Source organism: Bufo gargarizans, chromosome 6 (assembly GCF_014858855.1).
Source record: "Bufo gargarizans isolate SCDJY-AF-19 chromosome 6, ASM1485885v1, whole genome shotgun sequence".
Classification (NCBI taxonomy): Eukaryota; Metazoa; Chordata; class Amphibia; order Anura; family Bufonidae; genus Bufo; species Bufo gargarizans.
Window position 1 is genome coordinate 65980085 of NC_058085.1, and position 27275 is coordinate 66007359.

Here is a 27275-nt window from a genome sequence, read left to right on the forward strand (position 1 = left end):
CCTGGGACAGGAGGAACGGGAATGGGCCCGAAAACAAAGGGAACAAATATGGAGCGCCCGGCAGGAATTGAAGGCACATCCCTTGGCATTAAAATTATTGCAAACCTGGTTGCCCCCGAGGAACACGATGGGTCTGCCCAGTTTATCTAACGACGGGGAAGACCTGGAGGACCCAGAAGGACCTGCCGAGGGAGCTGACTGTGGGGCTTGCACCGGATTGGGACACCAGTCGGTGGAATGAAAAATGGACTGGCAGGTAGCACAGAGGGGGGCCTTGAGACCCGCAAAATGCCGGCAAAACAATTCCATATCCAGATCCGCCCAGCTAGACACGAACTGGAACTGACTCAGAGCGGCCGCGGCTTTAGCCGAAAAAGAACGATGATAATCGTAAAACGCCGTGCCACCGTATTTGTGCCCCAAGTCCGTAATCCGGTACAAGTAAGTGTCCAGCTCTTCCCTGCGATCTGGCTGAGCGGAACACACCACGTCCCTGTAGAGGCTGAAAGCCAGGACAAACTCAGAAATAGATAGTTTTCTATTAAGCCGAGCATCCTTAGCTCTCAACACCACGGAAACCTCTCCGCAGTTAACGACCCGATTCTCTGAAATATCCTGGGAGGCAATAAGGATGGATGCAAGGTTCACGTCCTTGCCCGCCAGGATATCCTTTTTAATATGCTCCGGAACGAAGTGGGAAGGGGCGATCTGAGGTGTGACAGAAGGCCTACCTGCAACGTCCAGCGGAATGGCAGGGGTGGCTGCCGACCCTGGAAATTGCGGTGGAACCGCGGGTCTGGATTCCAAAACCGCTACCCTAGCCTGAATGTCCGAAACTGAGCCAGCCAGACCAGTGATGGACGACTGAATCTGAGCTAGGGCCAGCTGTATAGAATCCAGGTTGGAATGGTCCGCCATTGGGGCCGGGGCCGTCATCAGCAGGCGATACAATTCAGCCTTGCGGGCAGACGCCGGATGCCGTATCCCCCTGCGGTTAAGTTCGGCGACCAATCTTGGCACCGTCCAGCTTCTTAATGATGTACCACTGTCGCGCCCTGAGACGGGAGTTCCAGGCATGGAGACGTTATCGTCCATATCGGAGGAGACGTGAGACATATTTGACCTGAGAAAAAAGATGAGTAAAGTACACCTAGAAAAAGCAACGATACAGACGAATGCGAAGAGGCCGGACGGAAGAATTGTGAGAAACAATAAAAGTGAGTAAAATGCCCATCGGACGAACCACCTACCTGGTAGGACACGAATGGATTTGGAAGCACGGCTCCAAAACCCCCAAATGCTAAAGATGGAGCTAATGAAAGGAAAATGACCCTGAGTAGAACCGAAGTTTTAACCCTGCCTTGATAACCATCTATGAACTGACTTACCAGAGAGCGCCCCGAAATTGCCTGGCCGAAAACGTAGAACACGTACAACTAAAGTCCGAACTAAAGGGAGGAACAACGACAGAATTAAAAGAACATATACGAAACCCCCTGAATAACCCGGAGACACAGACAACCTGGGCGATCCAGGGACATTGACAACCTGGGCGATCCAGGGACATTGACAACCTGGGCGATCCAGGGACATTGACAACCTGGGCGATCCAGGGACATTGACAACCTGGGCGATCCAGGGACATTGACAACCTGGGCGATCCAGGGACATTGACAACCTGGGCGATCCAGGGACATTGACAACCTGGGCGATCCAGGGACATTGACAACCTGGGCGATCCAGGGACATAGACAACCTGGGCGATCCAGGGACATAGACAACCTGGGCGATCCAGGGACATAGACAACCTGGGCGATCCAGGGACATTGACAACCTGGGCGATCCAGGGACATTGACAACCTGGGCGATCCAGGGACATTGACAACCTGGGCGATCCAGGGACATTGACAACCTGGGCGATCCAGGGACATTGACAACCTGGGCGATACAGGGACATTGACAACCTGGGCGATCCAGGGACATTGACAACCTGGGCGATCCAGGGACATTGACAACCTGGGCGATCCAGGGACATTGACAACCTGGGCGATCCAGGGACATTGACAACCTGGGCGATCCAGGGACATTGACAACCTGGGCGATCCAGGGACATTGACAACCTGGGCGATCCAGGGACATTGACAACCTGAGCGACCCAGGGACCCCGCAAAAGGGACGACCGGGAGCCAGAAGCAAAATGCAACAAAAACCGCTGACTTAAAACAGTAACGTGAAAACTCCCCCTCGACTAGACCGCAAATTCTGGCACTATGATGCTGCAGGATTTTAACACTGAAATATAAGCGTGAATTTATCATTATTGGTTTTTTACACAACTCCCCTTTTTTTATTTATTTTTTTCCCCTTTTTTTTATTTTTTTTATTTTATAAACCAGCCAGTATTGCTGCTCTGAAAATGGGCCCAAGTATGGTATAATAAACCCGCCGGTAACCTGTTGGAGGGGTTAGGAGGCATGAATGAAGCTATGCCCCCCCTGGACACAGGAGAACCCCTGCACCATAACACCAGAATTTGTAAACACTTTCAGTGCTGGAAGCGCTGTTTCGAAAGAACACAAACATAGCCTCGCCCTGACTCTGCCACTGGCCCTTTAACTCCTTTATGACCCTTATGCTGAGCGGCATGATACGGAAGCGCACTAAACTAGGACACCGCTCCCCCGACCCAGCCGCCTGTGACTGCGTGGGCGGAACATGCTGGGGGAGAGCGGCATCCCCACCGGGCAACCCCCAGAGCCAGAGACCAGGCCGAAGTAAACTAGGCTGGAGCGGGGACGCTATACCCCGATTACCTGGCAGGCTGGCGGCGAAGCTGACGACATTGGCACGTGACCGCGATAACCCGGAAGTGATGACACTGAAGGAGGGAGCGTGAAGCCGCAGTGATGCGTGAAGCTCGGGCGCCTGGCTGAACGGAAGCGAGAGGTATATATGGCCAGACGCCCCTCCCACAAATGCAGGCTGGTACCAGCCTTACCTATGTATATCACACCCCTCAGTATATCACACCTATCTTTACCAGTCCTTAAAAAGGACTTTTATGGCCCTATTAGCTATCGTTTGGTGTCCCTAACAGCCTGTACCTGCTCCACAAAGCAACCTCTCCCTACACTGGCAAAAGACAGAATGTAAAATGGCTGCCAGATCGGGTTCTGTGATAGGGTGGGGGTGTGTCAATGTGCTGAAACATCTCAATTGGCTGCCCTGTCCCACCTGATGGATATGACATGGGTCAAGGTTCAGCGCAAGGCAAAAGAATATGTTGCCGGCGGACATTGCCATACGTTTGCATGTTCGGCGAATCGCGAACGCGCAAAGTTTGCCGCAAAGCGACCGCCGAGCGAACCACAAGGCCATCTCTAATTTAGGGCCCCTATTCACATTAGAGACATTATTATAATGTCTATCGGGAGCTCAGATGATGTCAGGGGAGAGAAGGCGTGAACATGTATGTGGAAGTGCTTTGTTCTCCAGTTATCAGCTCTTATATTAACATTCTCTCTGAATTCTATGATAAATCTGTCTTGATAGACCAAGAGGGTCTGCCTGCTCACTAAAGAATCAGATTACACCATCCCATAGAAGTCTATGAATAGGGGAGGGGGAGGAGAAGGCAGGAAGTGCAGAGAGAGAGAGACATGCAAAGAGGGACAGACATGATTCAGCAGCTATTAATAAGTGTTATTTCTCAGCAGGTGCTTTATTTACATTTATACAGCTCAGTACATATTCGGATGATTCTAAGTGAGTGAGAGTAAGGGAGCAGAATCTGCTGTCTCGACTTGTAGTCTATGGGTAGATATGGGTAGATATCATTACAGCTAATCTCAACTTCGCCAGCTCAGAGACAAATGCGAATTATAGCCTGCAGAGGGGAAAACTAAGATATAGTGCTATCACTCATGTATACACATATGGCAGTACATTCTGAAAAGTCATCTGAAATGACAGATGCACACTTTAAGAGAGAGGAAATGGGTCTGACCAATAGTGTTGAGCAAAGCGAGCTTCGGATCATAGATTTGAATGCTCTACAGAGGGTTGTCTCCATACAGCATTCAAATGTATGGGCTCCGTTGAGGCAAATTAGTTATTCCCGAAGTCTCGCGGGACTTCGGTAAATAACTTCAGGATTTGCTTTTTAAACTGCAAAACCATTTTAAAACATGGATCCATAGTCGGCTTTAATACCAAGGTACCAGTCGGTACCAAATCCGACTTTCAATCTAGGTTTTAAAATGGTTTTAAAGTTTATAAATCTATGAAGTTATTCACTGATATCTCGCGAGACTTCAGGAATAACTCACTTCACCTAGCCGGAGCCAATACACTTTAATGCTGTCATAGTACATCATTGAAAATTTGGAGCAAATCGACTTTGGATCTAGGATCCAAAGCTCAATTCGCTCAACACTACTCACTAAGTACTGCAAAATATTCTTCCATGGTTTACATGAGCTGTTGGCCATAAACCTTACAAGGAAATTTCCCGGTGAGCCACTGCCCAGGCAGCCTCCTGAGCCTTTCTTACAGCCGGCCAGTGGAAGTTTTTGGGGATGTATTTTGTGCTGCTGGTGGCAGTATTTTGTGATGGACTGTGGTATTTGGCTCTGTTGGGGTGGTATAATGTGCCTCAATATGCTGTCCCTGCCTTCCATCAATTTGGACCCAACTACAAAACGGGGCCACTTTTAGTATTTTTTCCAGTGCCACTTTAAGTTCCCAGTTCACCCCTGGCTGTTGGGGTTTCTGTTCCAAGGCTGCTTTTAGTCTGTGATTTCAACTATAATTGACACTAACTTTCTATGAAAAATGTACATAAAGGTGTTGGGTCAAAGATGCTGCATCCTTTCCTGTTAAGTCCCCCCATCACCTGCACAAGCTTTTAAACCCCAAGTACTGTGAGCAGTGGAAAATCAAAAATGCAACTTTTGTATGCAAGAAGACTTGTGTACTAGTCTGATTAATTTCTCCCTTGAATTTATGTCCACATAGGGCAGTGACATTTTAACATGGCCCCATGTGTAATCTTTTTATTGGATTGCTCTGGATATTTATTATTGTTGTGGAATTTGTGGAGTGTGTATGTATCAGCGTGCGCGTCTCAATATTTGTACGTGCATAACCAATGTTCCTCAGATTTCTTAGAAATGTGGAAACTCTCTTGTAGTAAGGGCGCCCACCAGTGATGTGGTAATAGTAATTTATATTTCTGTTTATACATGTCTGTAGGTGAGTAATTCCTATAAACTTCCTATCTAGAAGTGGTTTAGTTGCCTAGTAATGAAATATCTTCCATCAAGAGCATTTCTTCCAAGAATTGCATTTCCATTCAAGTCACGAGTTGCTGATTTGATGTTGCCGAAACCACCAGACTCCATCATAAATGCTGAAACATGGTAGGAAATCTAGAAACCTCATCTGAGCCATTAACAACAAGCCAGCGAGATAAATAATTTACATTGTGCTGCCATGGGAGGACCTTACTGCATATAGATTTATCATAGAGTGAGAACTGTATACATTCCTATGCAGAGAGCTCCTCCTAGTGGCGACTCTAGACAAACAGATTGGTGCAACTTGTTCGGCTAGAAGTAAATGGAGAGAGATAAGCCTGTGTGGCCAGGAGCAGGATCACATGACTGCTCCTCCATTCAGAGGACTAATAGAATATAAGTAGTCAGTGCTTTACTTTTATATCATAGGAACAATGGTCATGTTTTTGTGCATCTAGGACTCTTAATGGCACTGTAACTCATAAAGACATATTAGAACAAAATAAGATTATAGGGGATTTCTAGGAGTACAATATTGATGTCCTAGCCTCAGGATACGTAATCAATATCTGATTGGTGGGGATCCGACTCCCAACACCCCTGAAGATCAGCTGTTTGAAGAGGCCACCACCATGGACTCTTCCTAGGCCAATGACGTCACGTTCACTAGTCACATGGCCTAGATGCAGCTCAGTCCCAATAAGGCGAATGGGCCTGGGCTGCAATACCAAGCATAGCCACTGGATATACTGTGAGGAGGCCGCACCACTCACCAAAACACTGTGGCCTCTTCAGTTGAGGATGTCAGAGCTGACCAATTAGATACTGATGACCTATCCTGGTGATAAGACATCAATATTTTACTCCTGGAAAGCCATTTACATTATAGCTATACGTACCTGCAATAGATCACCACAATCAATCCCATTACCACCAAAAGCCATCAGGAATATTAGGCGTTGAACCCTACCCACCATAAACTTCCATGGATTTTAGAAATTAACTCATAACTCCCTTAGGGAACCAGGGATAATGTCTGTACAAATTAACTCATCATCACCTAGACCAGCAGTGGTATTACTGGTATTACCATGCTGAGGCAAAAAATCTTACAAGAATACTGTCACCATCCTCTTAACTAACTCATACAAGAATGTGTGTTAGTGTATGGAGAAAGTGAAAAAATTAAGTATAATCTTGGTTAGACGCCCACTAATCATAAAGTGATGGCATATCTTAGCAATATGGCATCAATTTATAAGATTGGAAAACTCCTTTAAAGGGAATCTGTCAGCAGTTTTGACCCCTTAACTGTATAGGTGACAGATGATCATTATCATGCAGACTACAGAGAATTCCAGGTTTAAATCCACCTGATGCAGCAATTGCTGTAACAGCTATACCGTCCAATCAGGAGCCTGCTACATCTGTTATTCAGAGCAAAGGGGAAGAGCTATGGATATGTTCATTGCAGGACCTCCTCCATGTTCCTTGTGATAGTGGTGCTGAGGGGCTTACAAGTTGAGGTTGAGTACTGGTATTGCAGTACCCAAGACCTGGGAGTCTCTACAACTGTATTATCTATTGTTATGTTATGTTGTTCTTATGTTAGGCTTTGTATTCCAGCAGAGAAGGTAATGGTTGGCAGGAATGGAGCTAACCACCTTGCTCCTCCTTTCTTGGTAGGAGTGGGCTGGTCCTGCTTCCTGCCAGGAGGGGGAGTTCGAGTCCAGAGTGGAGGAAGGAAGCACATTCCAGAGCTCCTACTCCAAGAGACCTTAACGAGTGCTCCTGTGAGACCCTTACTCCACGAAGATTGCAGGAATCGAGAACACTGCTTCCAAAAAGCTTTGGTGTACTTAGACAGCAGAGTGATCAGCAAAATCCAAGGATTAGAGACTCTGCTGCAGGTGAGGGACTACGGCTCAGACACCCATCATCTAGACTTCTTCCAGGTCAGGCTACTCCTCATCTGATGCCAGAAACTGTACTTTGTACCTACTACTGCTGGATGTACCACAAGTTATAGTTTGCACTAAGTAAAGAGAGACTGTTTCACTTTTACTTCTGGCCTGATTCTTCAAACTAACTTTCCACTGCACCGATCCCCAAAGAACAACGGCCTGAGGGAATACGATTACCACTCCCATCCTCTGCACCGTATCCTGCAGTATGAATACATTGCTCCTTCTGTTAACTACATAGCACTGTCAGCTGACAAACTCCCTTTAAGCTTGTTTAACATTGAATCAAATTAGCATGATGATGATGACAATTATCTTTTTGATCTGTTACCATAGCATCAAGTTTATCGCTTGCTGATTCAAACATTGCATTTTGGTTTTATTCTGTATATACTGTATATTTTCCTTTTATTTTTTCCTTTTTTTTATCACTGTTTTTCCGCATTCCTTTTTGCATTAACTGAATTAGAACTTGCTTTCTTATCAGCGCTCAGTACTGAGCTGTTTACAAACCTCTTTCCCTACAAAAAAAAAAAAAAGATTCTAAACCTCCCATGGTTATAAAGCGTTGTGATCGGCTTCCAACGTCTACATTAGAAATCCCTTTGTTCCAGTTAACACAGCGTGGATTGCTCTTGAAGTGGAAAGCGCAGTGCTTTGAAAGCAGAAATTCGTGTGAGGCTTTTTTTTTTTTACTGAGGCAGCCATGGGTTTCAGATATTTAGTGACAACTTGTATACCAACAATTTGCTTTTCCCCATCCCGTACATTAAAGTGAATGCCGCCCTTGAAAACTCTTTGTTTTTGTTTATTTAAATTTTGGTCCAAATTTCTGTGCTAATTTTTTTATATATCTTTATAGCACTTTTTTCTGACACAGAATTCTAAAGCCCCTTTATAGGCATAAAGTTAAAAGGGGTAGCACAAGAAAAAATCTGTACCAGCAGCTGCGCATTCTGTATAAAAATAACAGAACTTGCACTCGCTGATCCCCCGACTCCTGTTTCAGCAGTACTGCACTCCACTTCCTGCTCCTGTCAAACAGCCAATCATTGGCAGAGGCGGGTCATCACTGCAGCCTGTGATTGGCTGAGCAGCATTCACAGCTCCAGGAAGTGGAGCACAGCGGAAACCCTGACAATATTAAAATGGCAAGAGCTGGGGATAATGATAGAAGAGGATTCTTTACTGTAAGAGCAGTGAGACTATGGAACTCTCTGCCTGAGGAGGTGGTGATGGTGAGTTCACTAAAAGAGTTCAAGAGGGGCCTGGATATATTTCTGGAGTATAATAATATTACAGGCTATAGCTACTAGAGAGGGGTCATTGATCCAGGGAGTTATTCTGATTGCCTGATTGGAGTCGGGAAGGAATTATTTTCCCCTTAAGTGGGGAAAACTGGCTTCTACCTCACCGTTTTTTTTTTTTTGCTTTCTTCTACTCTCTATTATGCATAGAAAGAAACTCTAAAAACCTATTATTAATGACATTTGTGAAAGAGTGTTATGGCAGTGGGCATGGAACCACTGTGTCAACCATCAGATTTGGCTTAGGGCTAATCCTAAAAATGTTATCCTTGCTGTCCCCTGGTATTCATCCTTTACCCTCTACGGGGATATGGACTTTGTTGCAGTTGAGCCACCAGGCTGGTTAGCTCCAGGAGTAGTCTCTTTGTGGTTGACAGCTGACCCACAGGGGTCAGAGACACGGGTACAGAGCACCGAGGGGTAAGGTAAAACTGGAGTCAGGGACAGGCCGAGGTTAGAGCTGGTGGAGTACTTACTATATGTTAAATTCTCTGAGGTTTAGGGCAGGCAGTGAAGAGTTAATATGGAGGTCAGGCACAGGTGAGGTCATGCAGCGGAAGGTTAGAATCCAGTAAAGGGGCAGAAGTCAGTACACTGGCAGACAAATAAATACAGCACACCTGTCACAACTGTGGATGGAACCCATATGCCCCAAAAAACTGTGAATTATCAGTGGATTCCTGTCTACGGTTATTTATAGCAAACTCAGCTAACGTCAAAAATAAGGACCACTCTTCCTGAGTCTCTGAAACAAAACATCTCAAGTAAGTCTCCAGATTCTGATTAGTGCGCTCTGTCTGTCCGTTAGACTGAGGATGAAAAGCTGAAGAGAAGGACAATTGTACACCCAGACGAGTCCCTCTATCGGACACCACATCAGAGGGAATGCCATGCAGTTTCACTAAGTTGTCGACAAACACCGGTGCAAGAGTTTTAGCATTGGGTAGACTAGGTAATGCAATAAAGTGTGCCATTTTACTAAAACGATCGACAACCACCAGAATCAAGTTTTTTCCAGAAGAATTCGGTAAATCTGTGATAAAATTCATGGACAAATGGGTCCAAGGTCTTGACGGGATGGGCAATGGAAGCAGAGATCCGGAAGGCTGAGTATGTGTCACCTTAGCACGTGCACAGGTACCACAGGCTGACACATATTCCTCAACACACTTACGGCCACCAGAATCTGCAAGAGATGAGATGAACAGTCGATCGGCTCCCAGGGTGCCCAGCAAGCACTGTACAGTGATGTTCCTTGAACACCTTGTGACGTAATTCAGAGGGAACAAACAATTTCCCCAGAGGACAAGAGTCCGGAGCATCCTCCTGTGGTATTGAGATCAGGGTAAAAAGCGGATTTGACTACCCCTTCAGATAAAATTGGACTAGGGTCATTAGACTCACCCCCACCAGTAAAGCTATGCGACAAAGCATCTGCTTTGACGTTCTTAACCCCTGGGCGGTAAGTGACGATGAAGTTAAATCTGGTGAAAAACAATGACCATCTGGCCTGCCTTGGGTTCAGTTGCTTAGCCGACTCCAGGTAGGCCAGATTCTTGTGATCCGTAATTACCGTAATAGGATGAATTGCTCCTTCCAACCAATGCCGCCATTCTTCGAAACACCAACTTAATGGCCAGCAATTCCCTATTCCCCACATCATAATTACTTTCAGCAGTCAAGAGTTTTTTTAGAGAAAAATGCACATGGGCGCCATTTACTGGGTAAAGGACCCTGCAACATAATTGCTCCTACTCCTACCTCAGATGCGTCAACCTCAACAATAAATGGCTGAGACACGTCCGGTTGCACCAGAATAGGGGCCAAAACATTCTTTCACAGCAGAAAAGGCCTGCAATGCTGCATCAGACCAGCTAGAAATATCAGCACCCTTCCTAGTCATGTCTGTTAAAGGTTTAACCACCGTTGAATAGTTCAAGATACATTTACGGTAGTAGTTGGTAAACCCCCAAAACCGCATAAGGGCCTTCAGATTTTCGGGTCGATCCCAGTCCAACATGGCACAGATCTTCTCGGGATGCATACGAAAACCTGGGAATGAGAGCAGGTAACCCAGAAATTGCACTTCCTGTACAGTAAATACACACTTTTCCATCTTAGCATACAACTTATTCTCTCTTAGGATCTGTAACACCTGTCTCACATGATCCTGATGAGTCTCCATATTAGGCGAATAAATTAATATGTCATCAATGTATACAACTACAAACCTCCCCACCAGATGATGAAAGATGTCATTGACAAAGTGTTGAAAAACCACAGGAGCATTGATTAACCCAAAGGGAATGACCAGGTTTTTAAAATGACCCTTGGGGGTATTTAATGCGGTCTTCCGCTCATCCCCCCCCTTGATCCTTACCAAATTATATGCCCCTCTCAGATCCAATTTAGAGAACACATTGGCACCGACAATCTGACTAAACAAATCCAGAATCAAAGGAAGGGGGTAAGGATCACGGACGGTAATACGATTAAGCTCACGGAAGTCCAGACATGGCCTCAGGGTACCATCCTTTTTCTTTACAAAGAAAAATCCAGCAGCCACTGGGGACCTGGATGGTCTAATATGCCTCTTTGCCAAACTATTGGTGATATACTCTCGCATTGCCTTTCTTTCAGGTTCCGAAAGACTATACAACCGAGATTTGGGCAATTTAGCTCCAGGAATAAGATTGATGGGACAGTCATACTTCTCTTAAATGAATGTCATTCACTACCTGCGACAGGCATTTTTGGGTAAGAGGTGCTGAGTCAATTGCAAAGACAGTAATACTTTTCTCTAATGCCTTACTAGTCAACCTGTGAATGCGAACAAACTGTCCATCAATCAAGTTAACTCCTGCCCCACTGTCGATAAATGCTTTGATTTTCACAGTTTTGGACTCTAGCGCTACCTCAACAGACAGGAGAAAATGGGTACTACCAGTAAAAGACAAAAGTAGGTTTTCTTGCTCCCCACCCACACCACCAATAGTAATTTGGGGATTAAGCGTCTTTTTCTTTTTGTCTACACCTTGACGCTGCAAGCACGGACAAATATTCACAAAATGTCCCTTCTTGCTACAACAAAATCAGACTCCTTTCACATGACCCAAGCTTTTGCCAGTAGTTGCAGGAGTAGCTCCTCCTAACTGCACAGGCTCATCACAAGGCGCAACCACCAGTGTCTCTCCACCATAAGTGTCAAAGAAAGCAGTACCCTTGTTGAAGAGTACGTCCTGAAGGTGAGGACCCCTAGATCTCTCCCTCAGGCGTCTATCAAGACGTATAGCTGCTTCCAATGACTCAGGATTTTCATGAAAAGCCTGGATTTTCATGAGAGACCCTGACAGAATTGGCTACGGAGAGCAGGATCATTCCACTCTGTATCGGTAGCCCATCTCCTAAATTCAGAGCAGTAAGTCTTCGCGGAACGTTCTCCCTGCCGCAAGACCCCGTAACTTGGTCTCGGCATGAGAGATCCGATCCGAGTCTCCCTATTTAGTCTGACTTTACCCATCTACCCATCACTCCTTGCTCTGGCTAGCTTCATTTGGTTTTGGAAGAGCTGGAGTGTGGTTCTTGTTGAAGTCCTGTTCATCCATCATCCTCAGAAGTTAAGTGTTCTGTTGTTGTGTTTTGTTTTGAATCCCCCCCCCCCCCCCGGTTGTTTACTAGGCCTCAGCAAGACGCTGGTTCCTTCACCAGGGAAGGAACAGGTTGTCTCTGCCCTGTCATTACATTTAGGGCATCCAGGGGTTACCAGGGTTTTCAAGGTTCCTGTGTATGGTTATCTCTACCATCAAGAGGTGCCCATACGCCCATACAGATAGGAGTTAGGGCCAGGAGCAGGATTTTATAGGTGATGACCCTTTTCCTTCCCTAGCGGTGAGGCCTAGTGTCTTTCCTCTTCCTTCTTGTTCTCTCCTACTACATCCGTGACAACACCTTTACAGGGAACTAGACAACCTACTGCTCAGGTGCCTTACATATCCCTGGTTAACCAACCATTGGCAGGGAAGGATTAGGGCATAGGCACTCTGGCCCTTTAAGAGCAAGATGAAGAGCGCGTGCTAAAGTATAGTAAATCAGCCACAACAGGAGGGGGGGGGGGAATCAAACACTCCTCAGCATTAACTACTTGATTCAGGTTATAATGTCTAATTTAATCTGGTTAGAACCCAACTTCTGATGTTTCCCTGTCTCCTTCCACCAGCTTTTAACCGACACCTCTGCTTTTTGGGGTTGGCTGTTATTGAAGCACAAGCCCACTACAAGGCCCATTATTTTTCAATGCAACAAGACTAAAATGATTCTAAATCAAAGCAGAGAGTATGCCAACTGCAGTGACAGAAATGCGATATGTATTAATATTAGCCATAATTTGCAAATAGATTTTCATCAGCTCATGGCAATGGGGAAGTAGCTGGTAAAAATAACACTACAGCTCAATGAACATATTACCCTGTGATGATGAATCCTGTTTTAGCAGCTCTATAAATACTCTGTACATATCTGAGCTTTCAAAGAAAGAGAGCATTCACGAAATAAGAAGCCTTCATCAGAATAACAATATCATGTGAATTTTTACTATGACTGTTATTGTAGTGTTAAGATGCTAAAGACAAAAAACACAAAAAAATTTAACAAACAAAATTTAAAATCCATATTATTATTATTAGTACGTTAACAATATACAAACAGTATGAAAAATCAATGTGCTCTAAAGTAAAGATCCACCTTTTGCACCATTTTAACTAATTATAAATTGAGAAAAATGATATATTGTGAAAACTCCCTAATATATACCCATACCATTCAACTGTCCTGGATTTCGGTGGCTGTCCCACGGTCCCGGAATGGCTGCGGTATGTCGTGCTCTCAGCTGTCTCAGACAGTTGCTTGTAAGGGTGAAGCAGGGAGCTGTCCACCTCCTGCTTCAACATTCAGCTCTGCTGCCGCTCCTCCCACCAGGCACCATGCGGTCAGACATCTCTCTGCTGGGCTGTGAAGGATGAGTGGTGCAGGCTCGGAAATCAGTCTGTGCTCTAACTACACAGCCCAGCAGCACAATGTGTGACAGCATGGTGCCTGCTGGGGAGCGCAGAGTGAGCTGTGATGATCATCGGAGGAACTAGGTGAGTATTTACTTATTTTTTTCCTCCTGTGAAGGGGGCACATATCTGGGCATAACTACTGTGAAGGAACACATACCTGGGCATAACTACTGTGAATGAGGCACATATCTGGGCATAACTACTGTGAAGGGGGGACATACCTGGTCAAACAACTGTAAAGGGGGTGCATATCTGGGCATAACTACTCTAATGGGGGCACATACCTGGCATGAATACTGTAAAGGGTGCACATGTGGGCACAACTACTGTGAGTGGCACAGTTTGGGCACTTTTGATATCACAATAGTGGGACAAATCAAAAAGTGGTGTCACAGTACAATGATAATGCACACAGTGATAGCACAGCACAGAGGTAATGCACACAGTGATGTCACAATGCAAGAATAATGCACACTATGATGTCACAGTGCAGAGAAAATAAAAAGTGTTATGGCCATATAGAGAGATAACGCACATAGTGATGTCACGATAGAGAGATAATGCACACAATGATGTCATAGTACTGGGATAATTCACACGGTGATGTTTCAGTACAGGATAAATTCACACAGTGATGCCACTGTACAGAGGTATTGCACACAATGATGTCACAAGAATGGGATAATTCACACAAGACAGAAAAAAAAAAATAAGGCCACCAAGGAGGTATAATGAGAACATGATGTCACAGCACAGGAATACTGCAAAGAGTAACTCCTCTTTCAATCACCCAATCACTAAGTGCTCCTTACTGTGTATCTAAGAGGAGATGATCCATTGGTCCCAATAGTTGTTGGGCTCCATTGCAGCTGCCATGCCTGCTTTACTGGTAGTTACACCCATGGTCATTAATGGGGTGTCAATGGAACTTGGTGTGAGGATGCATTACATAGTTGCCCATTCTTCTGCTCGTCTTCTCTTCAAGGGTTTTCTTCATCAAATGTATATTATGATGGTATTGCTTTCAGTTAAGCTCCTGCTTAACCAGATCCAGTGCAAACTTTTTTTTTTTTTTGTGGGGTACTACCTCTCCTTGGGGAGAGAGCACCTTAGTCTGCGTGAGGAGACTTATAGGCCATACATGCTCCTCTGGAATTCTGGGAGGGAAGGGATGCAAATGAGCTCCTCACAGAGCTTGTTAAGAGCTCCCTTGCATCCCTTTCAACCCTTTCTGTAACATGAAGGTCTTCAAATAAAAAAATGGCACAGTACCGGGATGTGATTTTCACATGAAAAAAAAAAAATTATGAAAATAAAAAAATTTAAATGAAGATGACAATCACAAACCATTTTTTTTTTACTCTATTCAAGCATTGAGGTTAAATAGTGCTTTATAAGGAGGTGTAATCATAACCCATAAGTTGATTAATTAGAACCCTTTCATCCGCCTGAGAACATTTCATTCAAGCAGCTGAACATCCTTCGGTCCGGACCATAAAACCTTTTGGAACACTACCTTAAAATGTAATGGCCCGAAGTATCACATACAGCTAAAAGGTCAAGGAGGATTAGGATGGATTACATCCCTTGCACACAGCCTTTGGCAGAAGAGAAATTCAAAGGGTCCTCCAATATGAAGGTTTGCAGACTGCAGCTCAATAGAAACCTAGATAATAATGTTTATTGTAGCTACTGTATATTACATTATAATATAGTCATGGACTAAATAGTTTAACCCTTTGCCATATACTTTCACTATAGAAAAGGGCATGTAGTAGGATCAGGAGGGTGGGCGGTGGGTGCTGGCTGTGTAATAAAGCTGACATCCTATCGATTGTGATCATTTAACTCCTCAGATGCATCAGTCAATAGCACCCGTGGCATCTAAGTGGTTAGTAAGAGGGAGGGGCTCCCTCTGACCTATGAATAGCCCCTTCTCCTGCAGACGTGGTGTTCATTTGTTTGTGACAGCCTGGAGACATGTGAAGGCTCCCAGAACTGCCAGGGGAATCTTCCTACAAAAGAGGTTGTGTCCTCTCAAGCTTTGGTAGCATATTCCTAGAATATGCCACTAATATTTTATAGTTGCAGGTCCCACCTTGGCTAATTTCAGCACTCTCAAAGAAATTAATGGAAGGTTAGAGTGAATGCGTGGTACAATTGCATGTTCAAGAGTCCTAGTAGGACTAAAAATAAAAGTAAAATAAAGTAAAATTTAAAATAATATATAAATATGAAAAAAAATATGAAAAATTCTAATCACCCCCTTTCCCAATTTACTAATAAAATTTTACTAATAAAATTAAATAAAAAATGAAACATCTTTGGTATCACCACATACGAAGATGTCCGAACTATTAAAACATAAAACAATTTAACCTGCATGGTGAACGCCATAACAAAACAAAAAAAAATCGAAATGTTTTATATCACCCTGCCCCTGAATAAAAAGTCATCAAAAAATCAAATGTACACCAAAATAGTACCAATTAATAAAAACACAGCTTGTCCAGCAAAACACAAGCTGATTCTCAGCATATTTGCTGGGTAGCGGCCAGATCTCCTCCAGTCCTCATTGTAGTTAATGGGGCTGGAACGAGGCTTTCAAGCTTCCTGCAATGCCGAATATACAGAGATCCTGCCAGATATCTGGTGCCTGTGTAAAACTAGCCTAAAGTTAAACAAAAAACTATATACATTTGGTATTGCTGTAATCGTACTGACTTGAAGAATAAAAGTGTTTGTTTATATAAAAACAAAACCCAAAATCCAATACCAGATACGATAAATTCAATTATGCCAATTTTTCCTGCAAAAAACAAGCCCTCATACGGCTATGTGAATAAAAAAGTAGAAAAGTTATGGCTCTTGGAAGGCAGGGAAGGAAAATTTTTTAATTAAATTATGAAAATTGTTTATAATACCAAGGCGTTAACAACAGAAAATAGGTTACACATTTAGTAAAAGCATCCACTGTACATTTTCCATTAATGGGGGACTAGGGTTTAATAATATAATCCAAATGGTAAGGGAAAAAAATCTAATCTTTTAGGAGGCTTCTTTTTTGCAGTGCATGTTAAACAACAAATATGTGAAATGGGGAGGGACTGCTTTGATTTGGGCTGCTTTTACTGTCGGCAGGAGGCATGTTGGGGCAGCCTGATCCTTCCCCTTTCACAATCTACAAATTGAGCTCTGCTTTGCTGATCAATTATGTTACAGCAGTGGGTGTGGAGCCACTGTGTCAACCAACAGATTTGACTTTGGGCTAATCCTAGAGGTATTATTCATGCAGTCCTGTGTTTTTCACCCCTTAACTCCTATACAGGGATATTGACTTTGCTACAGGGAGCCACCAGACCACTGACTTCTGGAGTAGTCTGTGGTTGACAGCTGACCCATGAGGGTCAGAGAAACTGGTAAGAGGCACCAAGGGGTCAGACATAATCATAGTTAGGGACAGGCCAAGGTCCAAAGTGAGAGCAGGCATCAAAGGGTCAATATAGAGGTCAGGTACAAGTCAGGTCAGGAAGCAGAGGGTCAGAATTTGGAAATCGGGCTGAGGTCAGTACACGGGCAGACAAGCAGATACAGCACACTTTTGCAGAAACTAGCAAGCTAGGAAACCTATTGCTCAGGAACCCTCCTACTGGGGAAGGTGCCTGAAATACCCCCAGAATTTCCAGCCATCGGCTTGTGAAAATTAGAAGGCATGCTCTGGCCCTTTAAGCCCAGGAGAGTGCATTTGCCTCTTGTGCAGTAGGAAGAGGCCTACCCTGCGCACGCAGGCCACGGTCTGCAAGAGAAAAGGGAAGGGGGAGTGGTTAGGGGGACAGTCTTGTTGGGGGAGGGGAGCTTTGGGTTACAATGTTGCTGCCAATGGGGAGGGGTGTAAAGGGGGACAATGCTGCTGCCAATCAGAAAGGGGTGGATAGGGTGACAATGCTGCTGCCAAAGTTGCTGCCCTGTATTTGTTTGGTGCTGATAGACAGGTATTTAATGCTGCAATGTGGAATTTGGTGCTTTTGGGGAGGTATTTTGTACTGCACTGTGGTATTTATTTGATTCTGCTGGGAAGATGCTTTATACTGCCCTGTATTTGGCTCTGTTGGGGAGTTAATTTATGCTGCACTGTGGTATTTCTTTGGCACTGTTAGTAAAGTATTTTGTGCTGTATGGTGGTATCCGATGCTACTGGGGTGTGGATATTTTTTGTTTTTTTTTATCATGGTATGTGCTGCTATTAGGTAGGTAGGCATTTCTGTGTTCTTTTCTTATGTTGATTGTGTGGTTTACACAGGGGCATGACCAAGTAAAAAGTAATCTGCTGCAGCCTGCATTGTGCAACCACTGTTTTCCTTTGATATCTCATGTGGGCCGGTGAGGCTTGTGTGCCAGGGCTGATAGTTCAGCCCTGAATAGGTAATTTGACTTCTAGTGTGTGTATGCCTGAGATTGTGAAATTGCACTGTGCATTTGGGAAAAGAGTAGACGTGAACAGTGGCAAGCTCTGTACAGCGCTGTGGAATATGTTGATGCTATATAAATAAATCATAGCCTTTCTTTGAATGCTGCACTTTTTCTATAGAAATCCAAACAAGTTTACCTTTTCCACAGGAGGGCTACTCTGGTCTGAGAGTTGAGCAGATAAGAGAGTTACGATGTCATTACTCACTAAATAATGGCCTTTAGCCAAATATGTACTTATCAGGGAGTCAATGAAGATAAGGGGATTCATCCAGGGTGGTATCTCAGGTGCAATCCAACTGGAATGCAGTTCCCTCCCGAAAGTATAACTTACGCTTATTTCTAGTTGACAGATATATGTGTGAAAGGAAGCAATAACCTGGGTAGGATCCTGCCGACAAAACACTGAAATTGCAGATTTTTCCTAAGAGACGTTGCTGCCTTTGTGACCTTTGATGTAGTCTTCTCTCATTGCATGCCTGAATTTTGCATTGGAGACTTGTCATAAGAGTTAATAACACCTTGCTGCCGTGTTCACGTGCAACATTAGACATGACTGTCTACCATTTTCTGGGATGATTTCAATGCTATTTTTGACACAAGCTGGCCTATACTCCATTCCTTGATATGAGTAACCAATAGGGTGATTGGTAGTAAGAAAGAAATCAAGGGTGGGGCTCTTAAACGTATCTCATCTACCTTCAGAGGTTTTAACATGGGATTATGTCAGCAACTATATGAATGTCCAGTGTATAACATTTAATATATGAAAGGGCTTTTATGTCATTGTTAATGTAGTATAACCATATGTCCCCTTTTTCCCGGACATGTCCTCTTTCTGGGGCCTAAAAAAATTGTCCGTCCGGAATTGAGAAATTACCCAAAATGTCCGGATTCTCAAGAGGGGGCACTATAATCTGCTACAGTGCAGGAGCTGAATGATGTGTGATGATATTGCAGTCATTCGATAAGTGCAGGAGGGGCTCGGAGCTCAGCAGTGGAAAGGAGGTGGTAAGGACCCGTGATGATGTCACCATCATGTGATCAGTGTAAGTTGGGTCCGAGCTCAGCAGTAGAGAGGAGGTGGTAAGAACCTGTCATGATATCACCATCATGTGATCAGTGCAGAATGGGCCAGAGCTCAGCAGTGAAGAGGAGAAGTGGTAAGAACCTGTGATGATGTCACCATCATGTGATCAGTGCAAGATGTGTCTGAGCTCAGCAGTGGAGAAGAGGTGGAAAGGACCTGTGATGATATCACCATCATGTGATCAGTGGAAGATGGGCCCAAGCTCAGAAGTGGAGAGGAGGTGGAAAGGACCTGTGATTATGTCACTGTCATGTGAAAAGTGCAGGTGGGGGCAAAGTTCAGCAATGGAGAAGGGGGGAGCCTGAGAAATGTTGGAAGTTGTGGTCTCCTCTTATACTCCTACTCTTAATTGTCCTCTGATATCCCATAATAATGATCTGGACATTGTGGGAGTTACACTCATCTCCTCTTTGTGTAATGAATTCGGATACTGGTATATAGATTACGGTTTCCATTTTGTGTCTTGTGTTGTTACCCACAGTTTTCCACCTACGGTGTCCTCCTTTTGGGGTTTAAGAGAGTGGTCACCATAGTTAATGGGAGATATGCTGTATTGCAGCTAGGTTTTCAGGAAAGGGCTGGGCTGCAATACCAGACAGCATGGTAGTGTTGTAAGGTGGGGGATAGGTCCAGCAACTCTTTGTTCCGCTGAAAAGGGTAAAGCATTAACAGAGGAAGTGCCAGCCCCTTGTATGACATTACCAGTCATGTAGCTAGCATGTCAACCAGTAAGAGCACAGCTGGAGGGGCCATATATAAAAGCCTAAGGGGTGTTATTTTATTGAGAAGTTCCACACATGCCATTATTTAATGTCAGCCATGTTCCCACACCAGCCATCTGCTGTCAGGTAATGAACTCCACAGGGGGGCCCTGCTTCAAAGCCCAGCCAAATGGCAGATAACTTCTAGCAGGCCACCTTTGTGTACAATTTCTCACCTCCGTTCATATAGTACAGATCTTGCAGGAAAGCTTCCCTGCAGCGGGTCTAGGCCATTGCCCAGTTCAATGAACCTTATCAGACATCATGGAACCGGCTATTCACAAGGAATTATGAATCGCCCTTGCATCACATACATAAGTCAGTTAGATATGTGTGTCCCTGTGGCCAAGACGGTCAGGCTGTTACTCGTAGTTTGATAATAGGATGCCAGGGAGGAAAGATACACATATCTCCCCACAGAAACCAAATAACGATACCATGCTTGGAGTCTACTGGTAGCCGGAACCCAAGCGGATCCATTGGTCCCAGAACCACCTCCCTGCGACATTCTGGTCTGGAGCCATGAGCCCAAATTGGTTTTGTGGCTCATTTGCTGCCAGCCCCAGAAGAGGGGGAGTCGACTCCTCCCAGAGGCCGGAAGGGGAGGGGCCGGCTATGGAACAAAAGGCTCATGCCAGCAAGTGGGCGTGTCTTTTCTCTGAAAGGGGTCCTATTGTGCCATGTGTTTAGAGGGACCTGCAAACTGCTGACATCACTGCCTCCCATGTGACTACAGCTAAGAAATCATCACGACCCAAAGGACTCATCCATCTGGTAACTGACTTTCTCTGTGTAATCCTGTTTGTACCATACCACCTGTAACTGCAACCTCAGACCACTGTATATAGTCTTTGTGTGTATAGTGTTATTTCTAGTGTGCCCTTAAGGCGATTAAATATATAATTTAATCTTGTGCTGTCTTTTATCTTGATCATGAATCCCCACATCCGTGTTTCGACCTAGTTATACGCTACTGCGGGTTGGTTTCTCACCCTATATAATCCCGTTAGCGGACCGGGCTTATATCAAACGAGAAGCTGGTGGCAGTCTTTGCGGCTGAGGAAGCGCTATTTTACTGGGGCAGTGAAAAGGCTCTCTGAGCTTGTTGCCTCTCTGTGCCCGTGTGGACAGGAGGTGTCTGTGAACACTGTACCAAGCTGACCTTACCTGCTCCTCTGGAGGGCGTTACATCACGCCTTGGTAACCAGTGACTATACCGTATCTCGCTGGCTTTAGGTATTTGACATCCAGCGGCAGCGAGGTGCGGTATTCGTCACAGCACCCCTCCCACATGTCCGCTTTAGAAGTGGCACAGTAGAGCTGAAAACTCAAACTCAATTCAGTAGTGGGGTCTAAAGATGACAGCAGAACTGATCTGAATTGAAGTGGCAGTCACAGCCCGTAAAAAAACAACAACATATTTTTTTTGTAATCTCATACAGGCCCTTTAAAAAAGCAAAAATCACTGAGCAACTTTGCACATACTTTTCTTCAATTACCTTGTAATGGTTATGAGTTCCATAATATTTTCTTCTCCTTTCCCTTGTGAAAGGTGAGACAACTTTGACCCAATCAGAGCCTAGCTATTAGGTCACATGTCTGACTATGGACTGTTCACATACTGTAGTCTGTTTCCTAGGGCAACCTGCAGAAATACTGAAAATGGGTGAAAAGTAAGGCAAGTATTTTCAAAGTTATGTAACATTTTATGAACATTTAAAGTGGATGTCCAGAACTGGAAAACATGACTGCTTTCTTCCAGAAACAGTCAGTACTTTATGTAAAGTTTCCTGCCTGATATCTAAACTTTTCCTTCCACTGAAATAAATGGAAACCTTGTGACTGAAGTGATGAGCGAGCAGCTCAGTGTCTATACAGTATATGTGTACTTGCATTCTTGCTGAATGGCCAAAAATAGTTATTTATATCCTATTAGATGACTGTTCTGTACTCTGTACCTTTTGATGAAGAACTGCTCTGAAGCATAAACTGCTGTCATTCCATACATAATAAAAAGTATCCATGAGCAGATCTATGTTAACACAAATCACTGCAAAAAATGCACCAAAATGATACGCAACTGACAATACTAGCTAATTCCTCAGGCCGATGTTAAAAGCTGAGAACTTTGCCAATATGTTTCAGTCAGGAACATATCGGAGCCCCTCATGCACCACGTCACGGGGTCTCAGCACGCATGGGGTCCTACCACTAAACCGCCTGTGGTGTGTGAACAGGGTCTGAACAGTGCTAGAAACCAACGCACAGCCAGGCTCTGACATGCCTCCATAGTGGTATCACCAATGCACTGTGAGGTAGAATAAAGCTGTGAGCCACACCCAAAACAGACCATGTGACACAGAAGCCGCACCCACAACAGACCATGTGACACAGAAGCCGCACCCACAACAGACCATGTGACACAGAAGCCGCACCCACAACAGACCATTTGACACAGAAGCTGCCAGGTGCAAAAGAATGTTACCAACAATATAAAGTGGCATATTCCATACACAAACTCACTGAAAAAAGTGGCCTAAATGGGTGGAAATGCTCCAAACCTAGACACTGTAGCGTGTCTATAACCGGGTGAGCAATTCCTCCGCATGCGGTCCGCAGATAACACCAAAGAATGTGTACAATGGAGGATGCTGGGGCGGACCGCATGGACCACAAGGACATCTTACACAAAATGCCCCAGCATTCTCCATTGTATGCATTTTTTGCTGGGGATTGCCGTTATCTGCGGACCGCATGCGGAGGAATTGCTCCCCCGGTTATAGACGCGCTACAGTGTCTGGGTTTGGAGCATTTCCACCCATTTAGGCCACTTTTTTCAGTGAGTTTTTTAGTCTTTATGTGTATGGAATGTGCCACTTTATTTTGTTGGTAACATTCTTTTGCACCTGGCAGCTTCTGTGTCACATGGTCTGTTGTGGGTGTGGCTTCTGTGTCACATGGTCTGTTGTGGGTGCGGCTCCCAGCTTTATTCTACCTCACAGTGCATTGGTGATATCACTATGGAGGCATGTGAGAGCCTGGCTGTGAGCTGGTTTCTAGCACTTTAAGGAAACAGGGGGCACACCAAATAATGTAAGGAGTGCAAAGGGTGGTGAAAAAAGCATTTAACAAATCACCTGACCCAAGAAAGAGTCACAAGAACCACCCCATGAATGCAACAATAAGTCAATGTTAAAAAATATATGTGTTAAGCAAAATACTAGTATTTGGCTGTATTTGTGAGAGGAGAGGCTGATTACACGGCTACTTACTTGCACCTGTGAGGCCAGGCTGGGTGGGTACTAGGCTATTTATAGGCTCCTGTAGGCCTAGGCTGACGACGGGTCAGCTGATTTCACTACGTGTGAGTCAGCTCTAGGATACAGCAGCATGGTGTGGAGGCTCCTTACGGCTGGGCGATGGCAGAATGTCTTAGCAGGGCGCTGGTATTCACGGTAGGATCGGAGTGGTTTGCACGGGACCAACGCTGCGGTCCACGACATGTAGCGCTCTGAGATGTAGCAGAGTCGGGCGCTAAACGGTTGAATGAGGGTTGTTAGTTGGTTCAAGTCATGCACGCTGTGTTTTATATCAATGGTAAGGAAAAAAAAAAAAAAAAAATGCTGTGGTATTGCATTTGATGGCATGGTGCCTACAGGGCGGCATGCGATGTGCAGTACTCTGGTTCAAAGCAGAGCGGGGTGCTTATGGTCTAGTGAATGCTCGGCTGTCCAGGGGCTTGTTGGGGGTCATTGCATATAGTTGTTGGCCTAGCAGGCGCCTGGTGTAGGTATGGTCGCAGGTTTCCTCTATTTAAAAAAAAAAAAAAAAAAAAAAAAGTGTGTTTTTAACATGCAGGGGCACACCCGTAGCTAATGCCAAACAGGCAAGGAGTTGGGGTATGTATACCAGGGGTCTGCATGTGGGGATCCATGCAGATCAGTCGAGGCGCCTGCATTTGAGTTCTGATGCTCCTATAGGTAAGAGTGGTTTATCTATAAACTGTATGTTATGGGCACACATGTGTCAGCGGTTCTGTGCTGGGGTATAGGTGCATTATATGTTGCCTTATTGTCGTTGCTTCAAGGTTCATGCTCATACACGTTTATGATTTATTTTTTGTTTTTTTTGGTGGTGCTGTGGTGACCATCCTGGGGGAAAAAAAAAAAAAAAAAAAGCCTGCAGCATTATGTGGGGGCGTTACCTTCATAGCTATGTCCATGTGTCTGCATTTACAATTTATACTCTGTTCACCACTAGAGCTGCGTTCATGCGTTGCTGTTGCATAACATTGATACCCTGTTAGCTCAGATTGCATTCACAGCTGCGTTATACAGTGCTCTTCATGCTCACAGCTGGGCCCATACCATGTTTTCAGGCACTACTCACATCCAGAGCTGCGTTCACCCACCTGTTCATACATCACTTCGGCTTCCACTTAAGGCCGCATTTTTCTTTTCATTGCTACATCATGGTTACTCAGTATTTTCTCGGGGGCAGTCAGTGCACCGCTCTGATACCGTTCCCCTAATGAACATAGCTGCTTCCTTCAGGTTACATTTCTTCCCTCGCAGATGCCTGGCCCCGCCATTAGGGTCTCTCGCGCCTGGCAGTTAATAAGTCCTGTCACGACTACAGGCAATTACGAAATCCTGTCACGTCTACAGGTTAATAAGTCCTGTCACGACTACAGGCGATTACGAAATCCTGTCACGTCTACAGGTTAATAAGTCCTGTCACGTCTTCAGGCAATTACGAAATCCTGTCACGTCTACAGGTTAATAAGTCCTGTCACGTCTTCAGGCAATTACGAAATCCTGTCACGTCTACAGGTTAATAAGTCCTGTCACGTCTTCAGGCAATTACGAAATCCTGTCACGACTACAGGTTAATGGGTCCTGTCACGACTACAGGCGATTACGTCCCGATCCATTATCAGAGTTAAGCGGCATATGCCATCCTCTGGGTTTTTGGGTCCTATATTAATAATAAGAAATAATTTAAGCAGTGGCCTGGGGGATAAGTATAGGTGTAGTATTTGCTACCAGCAATAGTTGGTGTCCGAGCAGGGCCCTTAGCGAATGGTTGGACTTCATTAAGTCTTCTATCACATTCACCATTGTTATTTCAGTCCGCAGCTCCCGGGTTCAGACCTTCTTGCAATACGTTCATATGATCGTCAACATAGGGGTAAATCGTTTCTGACTACCGACCGCTCTTTCAAAACATCAACTTTAGCTACCTCCTAAAACAACGGCACGTGACAAAGAGGTAAGGTATATAGAAGTCGCTGTTGTGTACGGTATATTCCGCACCTTCATCGGGCAGAGTTTTCGGCGTTCAAAGCGGGCATCGTAATGGTATGTATATATTTACTCTAAATACGGTCCATGCTTTTTGGCCCCTTTAGGCTACCCTACAGCAGCAGTTACGGCACAATTCTACTGCTTGTTGAAGATGGGGTTAGATAGGTTAGGGACACCTTTCTGATAGCCGATCCGAACACAAGTGTTAAGCAAAATACTAGTATTTGGCTGTATTTGTGAGAGGAGAGGCTGATTACACGGCTACTTACTTGCACCTGTGAGGCCAGGCTGGGTGGGTACTAGGCTATTTATAGGCTCCTGTAGGCCTAGGCTGACGACGGGTCAGCTGATTTCACCCACCCACCCACCCACGCCATCTTACAGTCACTTCATATAGGGGTGGCCCCCTTTAGGCTACCCTAAAGCAGCAGTTACGGAGTTACGGCACAATTCTACTGCTTGTTGAAGATAGGGTTAGATAGGTTAGGGACACCTTTCTGATAGCCGATCCGAACACAAATAAAGTTTATTAGACACACCAACAGACACACGTTAAAAAATGTATACAAAATAGAACAAAGTGTGGTATGCAATAAAATATATGTAACCGACACACACAGGTCCACTGAATTTCCACTAGATAGGGGACATAAACTATAAACCAGCATATAAAGAATCCAATAAATAACATGAAGCAAATGTGAGGTAAGGTAAGATGTGAGGTAAGGTACATCAACAGCTGGTGCAGTGGACCTGGAAACATGAGAAACGCCCAACGCATATCGCCGGAGCAATCCGGCTTCCTCAGGGGTAAAGAGCTGTGTGTTGATGTGTCACATAATATAAGGTAGTAAATAAGGTACAATAATATTCACCTGTGCAGCAGGAATAGTGTAGGCGGTGTAGCAGCATGTCAAACAATACTAATCCGGAAACCGGAAGTGAATAAGTCACATGATCGGCAGGTGGAACGCATATGCGTTCCACCGGCCCAATCACTGCCGCATATCACAAATGGGCGAATGGACAATGAATGGGATAAACATGTATATGTTTTAAAGATATTAAGCAACAGGGGCACATGAATCAGCAGGGGCACATGAATCAACGGCGACGGCCGTTTCGCACCTCAGTGCTTCGTCTGGGCCAGACGAAGCACTGAGGTGCGAAACAGCCGTCGCCTAATCCTGCTGATGCACACATGTATGTAGTCTGCTCCCTACCTCACACATTGAACCGAAATAAAGAAACTACCTCTGCAAGAACTGGTGAGTGCCGCCCTTTGTCTTTTTCACGTATAATGATACTATATCTTCATTGGAAACATTGCTGAAGTTACCATTGGCTCATGCAAGGGACCAAATGTTTGCTCGATGACAATGAGACAGTGTTTGCGTGACATTGAGTAAAAGAACAGTGCCAGGAAGAGCCGAAAAGGATGAGCGGAACAGAAAATAAGGTTGATGAGAATTGCTAGTAATTGCGTATGACAGAGGCAGACGATAGAAGTCTGCTTACCATCTTCTGGGAAGAGAATGTGAGACAAAATTAGAGTATGAAGAAAACAACAAAAAAGGATTTTCTCTGACAGTCTCAATTAAAGGGGCTTTGTTTTCGACCTGGATGACTATGATCAGTAAATAAATTGACATGTCTCTAAACTGGGCCTCCAAAGTCTTTTTTTTTGGCAGCTTAAAAATGTGAGTTTGGTTCTCAACTCACATAGTTCGAAATAAAGGGAATGGCAAACAGTACTCAAGAATTTCAGGTTGATTTTTAGAGTTGAGCGAATCAAAGTTGACGAAGTGGAATTCAATCCGAAATTCAGGAAAAATTAAATTTGAAATTTCCTCACGCTTCTTGGTAATGAATCTAATTTTTTCCTAAAATGGCTGCTGCACGTGTTAGTACATGGAGCAAAGAACTCTGGGAACAAGGGATCACCCACAATGCCATGCATGCAGCCAATCAGCAGCCAGCCAGCCCCTGTGATGTCACAGCCCTATAAATTCCCTCAGCCATTTTG